Genomic DNA, 8,108 nt, shown 5'->3' with positions numbered 1-8,108 from the left:
CACGGCTTGCTCTAGGGGAAGCCAGCTGCCATGCTGTCAAGAAGCCCTATGGAAGGGCCCCCAGTACCTTGAGGCTAACCTTCTGAGGTCTGCATTATAATCTACTACAATAACTTATTTTTGATGTCAGATTGTCCCAAATATGGTTAGTGGAAGTTCCTCCAAGCTGATGTCAGTATCCTTTTGACATAACCCCATCCGTCTTCGAGCACTTCCTTACTGTGCGGCTCACTTCATATTTTCCCTGCTCCAGGTCTGGAATCAGCCATTTCTCCAAGGTTTCTTTTAGTGGAAAATGGCATTCAGAAATCAAGCTCTGGCCACTAGGTTTACTCATTGCTACTGGGATACCATTGCTTGTAAACCCTTTCAGTGGACAGATCTAGGAAATGCATACTTTTAGAACACTAGTTTTTTTTTTTTTTTTTTTTAATTTCTTCCAATTAAAATCCAGCTCCACAGGATTCCTCCTCATCTTTCCATTCCATATTTGTATCTTTGCTTCCTCCACAATGGGAACTCTGACTTCCAATACCATCAATACATTCATTCATTTAGTTTATTTTGACACACCTGTTAGCAAAAAGGAAACATCAATATATTTAACCATTTGCTCTATCCTACAATACACCCCAAACACTTTTAGAATGACTGCTCCAATACCATTTCCTTTTTTTTTTTTTTGAGACAGAGTTTTGTTCTTGTTGCCCAGGCTGGAGTGCAATGGTGCAATCTTGGCTTGCCACAACTTCCGTCTCCCGGGTTCAAGTGATTCTCCCACCTCAGCCTCCTGAGTAGCTTTGATTACAGGCATGCACCACAATGTTCAGCTAATTTTGTATTTTTTGTGGAGACGGGTTTCTCCGTGTTGGTCAGGCTGGTCTCGAACTCCCGATCTCAGGTGATCCACCCTCCTTGGCCTCCCAAAGTGCTGGGATTTCAGGTGTGAGCCGTGGCGCCTGGCCTACCATTTCCTTTTTAAAATAAATTGGTGTTTATTTCTGTCAGCCTTCTTTTCATGGTGTTTAAAAGCCTGTGGACAAATAGCTTAAGCCCATTCAGTGGTTGCTCCTATACATTTAGTGGCCTAAGCAGTGGGAGCTGCAGACCAGTCTTCCGTAGCAAGCAGAGCGCTCCAGTCTTCAGTAGGGAGCTGCTGAATAGCACAGAGGGCACCTGCCACCTTCAGACCAGTCTGCACCCTCAGGCTTATAGCAGTGGACTCAGGAGCTGCAGCAGTTCATTCCTCCTGAAATTCCTCTTGGTCACTGCCTTTCCAGCAGCAGCCTGCTCTTCTTTACAGTCTCTTCAGGATCTCTGTAGAAGCAGAGATCTGGCATGACCTCCCTTTCACAGATGGTGCCAGGCATGTGCAGGACTTTCCAGGCCAGCATCCACCACGTCAAACCCCCTGAGTGAGCTCCCTTGTTGTTGCATGGAATGGCAATGTCCACATAGTGCATAGGAGAATCTGTGTGACACAGAGCAATGGTAGGTATGTTAACGTAAGACGCTTCTGTGAGGGGCTGGTGGTCAGCCCTGGGGTCAGTAACCACAAGAAGCCGTGACTCCCAGAACGCTGCCGGGATCTGGTTAGAGAATGTTCTAGGAGTGAAGCGGCCAGCAACAAGAGTGGCTCCAGCGATAGCAGCAAATGACAGCATGGCTTTCTGGCCAGTTTTCCTGGAGGATATGACACTGACATCAGCAGGGTTTTCAATGGCAACAATGGCATGAGTTGCCAGCAGAAACTTCTCCCAGGTCTTCTTCAGTTTTAGGATGTAGATGCCATCACTTTTCATTTTATAGATGTACTGTTCCATTTGGAAGTCAAGGTTGGTGCCACCTAAGTGGGTTCCTGCTGCAAGGAACTTAAGGACGTCCTCCTTCTTCATTGGCAGAACATCAAGGGCTCTGGAAATTGTGAACGTTTCCCTTTAATTTAAGACAGGAATCCAGAACAAGGCAGAATGGACCCCTCTCTGGGTAGTGCAAAAGCCCATTTCCAACATCAAGCCTAAGAAAATTTCAAGACTTCTTTGTAGTACTATTCTTAGAATACATCCAGTTAAGGGTATACAGTCAGAATACTGTATTCACAGGTCATGCCAACCTTTTTTTTTTTTTTCTGTATGGTTCTATTATTAATTTTATATGCAGTTAAGTTCATTTGTTTATATTTGCATTTAATTTTAAGGTTTTCTTTTTGACAAATCTCTCAAAATTTAAAAAAGTTTAAATATGGGCCAGGCATGGTGGCTCACACCTATAATCCCAGCACTTTGGGAAGCCAAGGTGGGCAGACCACCTGAGGTCAAGAGTTTGAGCTCAGCTTGACCAACATGGCAAAACCCCATCTCTACTAAAAATACAAAAATTAGTCAGGTATGGTGGCACGTGCCCGTAATCCCAGCTACTCAGGAGGCTGAGACAGGAGAATCACTGGAACCCAGGAGTTGGAGGTTGCAGTGAGCTGAGATCATGCCACTGCACTCCAGCCTGGGTGACAGAGTGAGACTCTGTCAAAAAAAAAAAAAAAAAAAATTAAATATGAAAAACTGTTACAAGGTTCAAAAGTCAAAACTATATATATGTATACATCTAATTATATATGTAGTTATGTATAACTATATATCAAAAACTACACTCAGAATTTGATATGGTTTGGCTGTGTCCTCACCCAATCTCTTCTCGAACTGTAGTTCCTATAATCCCTGTGAGTTGTACTAGGGGCCTGATGGGAGGTAATTGAATCATTGTGGTGGCTACACCCACGCTGCTGTTCTCGTGATAGTGAGTGAGTTCTCACGAGACTGATGGTTTTATAAGGGGCTTTTCCCCCTTTTGCTTGGCATTTCTCCTTCCTGCCACCATGTGAAGAAGGACGTGTTTGCTTCCCCTTCCACCATGATTGTAAGTTTCCTGAGGCCTCCCCAACCATGCTGAATTATGAATCAATTAACCCTCTTTCCTTTATAAATTACTCAGTCTCGGGTATGTCTTTATTAGCAGTGTGAGAACAGACTAATACGAAAGGGTAAACTCACATCCTTATTACTTCCACTCTATTCCTGCCAATCGCCTCTAGGCAACTGCTTGTTTTTGGTTTATTCTTCCTGTGTTTCTCTTTCTAATACAAAAAAAAAGTAGCATAATATATCCATTCTTTAGTACTTCAATTTTTTCACTTAATATATCCTGGAAATTACTACATGTTAATTCAGAGAAATATTCCTCAACGCTTTTCAGCTGTGTGGTACTCCATTGTGTGACTGCATCACGGTTTATTCAATTACTATCCTAATTGAATGAAGCTGTTTCTAATATTTTGCTGTTTAAGTAATGTCTCCGTGAACAACCTTATAAATATGTTGAAAGTAGAAGCGTACTTTCAGGATAAATTCCTGGAGTTAGTATTACTGAGTCAAAGGGTAAATGCATATATAGTTTTGCGAGATATTTCCAAATTCCCTGCACAGGGATTGTATCATTTTGCATTCCCACCAATGATTATGAGAATCATTACAGCCTTGCCAATGGAGTGCTCTGTCAAATATCTGAAATTCTGTCAATTTTATAAAGATTGGTATCTCAATGTGGTTCTAATATATATTTATAACATAATGAGTGAACCTGAACATCTTTCTGTATTTTAAGGTCCATCTATATATTTTTGTATCTGTGTGTGTGAACTGTTTGTTCATGCCTTTTGCCTAATTTTCTATCAAGTTTTGGCCTTTTCCCCTCAATATTTAAATATTTGTTATATTCCTAATATTACAGATTAACCTGTTTCTGTGAAAATGTTGCAAATATTTCTCACAATGTGCCAGTTTTCTTGCTATGCAGCAGGTTTTTTTAAAGTTGTTGAATTTATTAATACTTTCTTTTATTTCATTGAAATATTTGATTTTTCATTAGAAAAGCATTCATTTTGGTGTCAGGCTGAGCTTGGACTGGGTTTCCATTCCTCTCTTAAAATTTTTATTTGAAAAAAAAAACAAAACTTCTTTTTTTTCTTTTTTGAGACAAGGTCTTCCACTGTTACCCAGGCTGGAGTGCAGTGGTGCGATCTTGGCTCACTGCAGCCTCGACCTCCTGGGCTCGGATGATTCTCCTGTCTCAGCCTTCGGAGTAGCTGAGACTGCAGGGGTACAGTGCTGCACCCGGCTAATTTTTAATTATTTTATTTTACTTTTTGTAGAGACAGAGTCTCGATATTTTGCCCAGGCCGGTCTCAAACTCCTGGGCTCAAAGGATCCTCCTGCCTGTCCTTCCAAAGTGCTAGGATTACAGGTAGGCGCCACTGTGCCCAGCTCCACGCCTCTTGATATCTTGAATGTCTTCCTTTTTGTGAGGCACAGCAGTGAGACCTCTTTTCCTGTCTGTCCAGAAGGCAAAGGGGGCAGTGGGCCCAGCCAGTTTAATTGTTTTTTTTAATCTGTTTCCCTCCCCTTGATCCCAGGAGCCCAGGCTGGGGACAGTCACTTAGCTCTAATGGGGTGGGGCAGATGCCACACGGAGGAGAAGATTGCCCACACATCGCCTTTCCTCCCCAACTCCTCTCTCAGCTGGAGGAGCAAGCACCCAGAGGCCCTTTGGTTTGCATCTGGGATTTGAATCACAGACTTCCCACACCCAGGGTATAAAGAAGTCCACCGATGTGTCTTCTGATACTTGTTTGTTTTCATTTTTTTACGTTTGGATTTCTGATCCATTTGAGATTATCTTGCTGCATGGTGAGGGGTATGGGTCCAGTTTTCTAATAGGCAAGGTGGCCTATGAAGTGGGGGCGGGGTAGCAGGTGGAGAAGGAGCCACGATCTTGAAGGTTTGGGCCACTAGGTGGCGTTCTTCCAGGTTTCTCCTCCTTCAGGACGGTAGGAGAAAATGCTGTATGTTTTCAGAAGAAAAAGGAAATGAGTCATTAGGTTTAATTGGCCAAGAGGAAGCCCTAGTAAAAAGTTCCCCTCTGTCTACGCAACCTTGATTTCTGAAGGCAGGCCCTGTGCTTCTTTCCCTGTGTTAGAAAACATCATTTCCTCTGTGTCTGTGTTTCCCACCAGGAGGCTGATGCGGGCCAAGTGTGCATGCACAAAGACTGCCTTTGCCGTGAGCGCCCCCAGGTTCTGCCTAAGGCCATGGGAGAGAGCAATCAAAGAGAAGTGCAGACGGCATTGCCTCTTGGGGAGCCTGGGCCTCGGAGTGACAAGACCTTGGTTCCTGTCCCAGTGCTGCTGCCACCCGGCCCTGTCATTACAGGCATGCCACCTAGCCCTCTCTTCTTCAGTGTCCTCATCTATAAAATGGGACAATGCCTTCCCTAACCATATGCCAAGGATTTCAATGGGATAGAATGATATATGTGTGCTGCAAAGTAAAAACACTGTAAATATGTTTTTACCATTATTATAGTTATATTTTATATGTGGATGCATCTCTATGGAAGATCTATTCTTTTTTTTTTTTTTTTTTTCCCCAGGAAACGGAGTCTCACTCTGTCGCCCAGGCTGGAGTGCAATGGCACAATCTCGGCTCACTGCAACCTCCGTTTCCTGGGTTCAAGTGATTCTCCGGCCTCAGCCTCCTCAGTAGCTCGGATTACAGGTGCACACCACCACGCCCGGCTAATTTTTGTTTTTTTAGTAGAGATGGGGTTTCACCATGTTGGTCAGGCTGGTCTCAAACCCCTGACCTCGTGATCCTCCCACCTCAGCTTCCCAAAGTGCTGGGATTACAGGCGTGAGCCACCACACCTGGCCAATCTATTCTATATCTTACAAGACTTTGAATTTATAGGCTGTATTAATAGGTTGATTTGCTGTTTATAAGGTGTTTTGTTTTTGTTTTTGTTTTTCCACATATACTCTCTTCTGTGAAAAGGACACAGCCTTAATGAGAAAATGAACCGGCTTAGAAAGAACTGCCAAAGTAGCGACCTTAGGAGAGGGTCTACAATGTGCTTTCTCTGAAGTTGTGTACAAAATTATGTGTATGCGTATTTTTTCCAGCTTGCATCAGATTGCTAAAGGAGTTCATAGCTCAAAGGTGGTTAAGAACCACATTCTTGAAAAAAGGAGCCAGACTGGCCTCAGGACCCCCTCCCCATTTGGCTTCTGGGAGGACTGAACTGGTTCCAGTCCTTTCTTAAGTCCTACATTGGGTCTTAAGGTACTGATCTCACTCCTTGCTGTAGCTGGTCTGGAGAGAAAGAGAAAAGAGAAACGGGAAGGGCTTGTAGTGTCTAGAAACCAGAGGTGAAACTCTAAGTTAGTAAGACTTCAACGGCAGCTCTGCAAGAGGTCAGAAAACAATTTAGTCTTGCAAAACTCTTTTTGTCATGCCACACTGGTCCTCTTTCTGTTCCTCAAATGTGCCAAGGTTGATGCTACCTTGGGGCATTTTGCAGAGGCTCTTTTATTTACCTAGAATGTTGTTGCCCTGGCTTCTCCTGGACTGGCCCCTTCTTTCTATCCAGCTCTGATGTCATTTTCTCTGAAAATTCCTCCCTGATCACACAATTCCCCCAGCCCAAATTATTTTCCAAGAGCCTCTGTCACCATGGGAAATCATCTTTTTTATTTGTTTACTTTGTTGTCTACATTGCCTGTCTTTCACTCAACAGAATTAAAACTCCCTTGGGGTAGTAGCCACGTGTCATTTCTAGAGTCTACAGCAATATCTGCCACAAAGTAAGCACTCAGTACACTCCTATGGAATGGAAACGCGTATCATGAAAGGAGCTGCGTTCTTGTTAGAAGGTGCTGCATGGCATCTGTGACTCATCTTTCCCTTGGTGCCAACTCTATGTCACCAAATCTTCAGTGGGTTCTACTTCTGAAGAATGTCTTATACCTGAACTGTCCCCTCCTATTTCCCACTTTCCCAGGGTCACTGCTCTGATACCTAGGTAGTGACAGCCCTGTGCCTTTCTCCCTGCTGCCCACGCTTCCTAAAAAGCAAGTGGCCCTGCCCCCACTCTGCTTCACCCCTTGCTTCTATTCACACCCCACTCCTGGGACAGCCAATCCCTCTTGGTATTCTCCTGCCATTCTTGGGCTGAATCAAAGCATCTTCCCCGCAGTACCCCGAGGTCCTGCCTTCCAGCTGGCAGACCTTGCTCATCTCAGTAGCAGAGCCCAGCATGGAAAGGGAGGGAGTTCCTTGGGAATCTCTTAAGAAGACTTGAGCTCCACTGTGGGTTCGTGGGGCTCCTGAAGGCAGCAGGGGGGTGTGAAGAGGGGCTGGGCAGTAGCCAGAGGGAGCTTTCTGAAGATGGCTCAGGAGGAAGTTGAAAAGGGCCCTGCACAGGCAGTTCCGGGGTCCTAGACAGCTCATGGGGAGCCTTGGGTAAAGGATTCTGGGGCTGCCCCACCCCAAATCAGTCAAGGCCTTGGAAGAGCTGGAGTGGAGATGCTCGCAGGCAGTGAGGTAACCCTCCCCCTTCCTGCCTGTTATGCAGCCATATGCCTGTCCAAGGGTGAGCTGGTGGGTTCTGTAGGAAATTAAGAGGGGATCAAGCTCACCCAGGGAGACAGGACATCTGGCATTGCTGAAGGAACTGCCCACAGCTGATGTGGCCCTTCTCTTCCCATCAAAAGCTGTTGCCAGGTGTGGGTGGGCAGGGGCTGGCAATGGCTTGTACCTTGTCTATTAGAAATTTATTGTGGTCTGTTCAGGTAACAGTGTCTAGAGACCTTTCTTGTGAAAGGTGCTATATTCCCTGTGAGTCATTAAGACTATTTATTTATTTTTAATACCAAATGTCTAAATTCATCTACCCTCTAGGGATCATTTCATCTTGTACTGTGTGCTATCTCAGCAGAAAAAATGCTTTCCCCAAATGTGTCAGTTCTATTTTTAAAAAGGTTCAGTGACCTATTTCTGTAATTCTCACAGACACTGGAAGAACAGCAGAGTCTATTTAGGCTCAGCTCTGTCACCAAAAAGTTACCCTGGCTTTCAGGTGTTGCCTAGAGAGATGCCACCTTGCTTTGCAATGGAGAAGCATAAATAAGAGGAGTACGTCTGCCCCCCTCATGGGGGGGATTCACCCCAAGACCCTCAGTATTTGCCTGAAACTACAGATAGTACTGAACCCTACATAGA

The 8,108-nt window shown here is 44.6% G+C and overlaps 1 pseudogene; it reads right to left on the bottom strand.

Annotated features, from left to right (window-relative positions):
- Positions 1-375: 375 nt before the first annotated feature.
- LOC103217343 (small ribosomal subunit protein uS2 pseudogene) lies at positions 376-7,337 on the bottom strand (annotated as a pseudogene).
- Between the last annotated feature and the right edge of the window lie 771 nt (positions 7,338-8,108).

This window comes from Chlorocebus sabaeus, chromosome 10 (genome assembly GCF_047675955.1).
Source record: "Chlorocebus sabaeus isolate Y175 chromosome 10, mChlSab1.0.hap1, whole genome shotgun sequence".
NCBI classification, from domain to species: Eukaryota; Metazoa; Chordata; class Mammalia; order Primates; family Cercopithecidae; genus Chlorocebus; species Chlorocebus sabaeus.
Note: the sequence above shows the minus strand (reverse complement) of the source record. Positions and strands in the feature narration are given on the sequence as shown.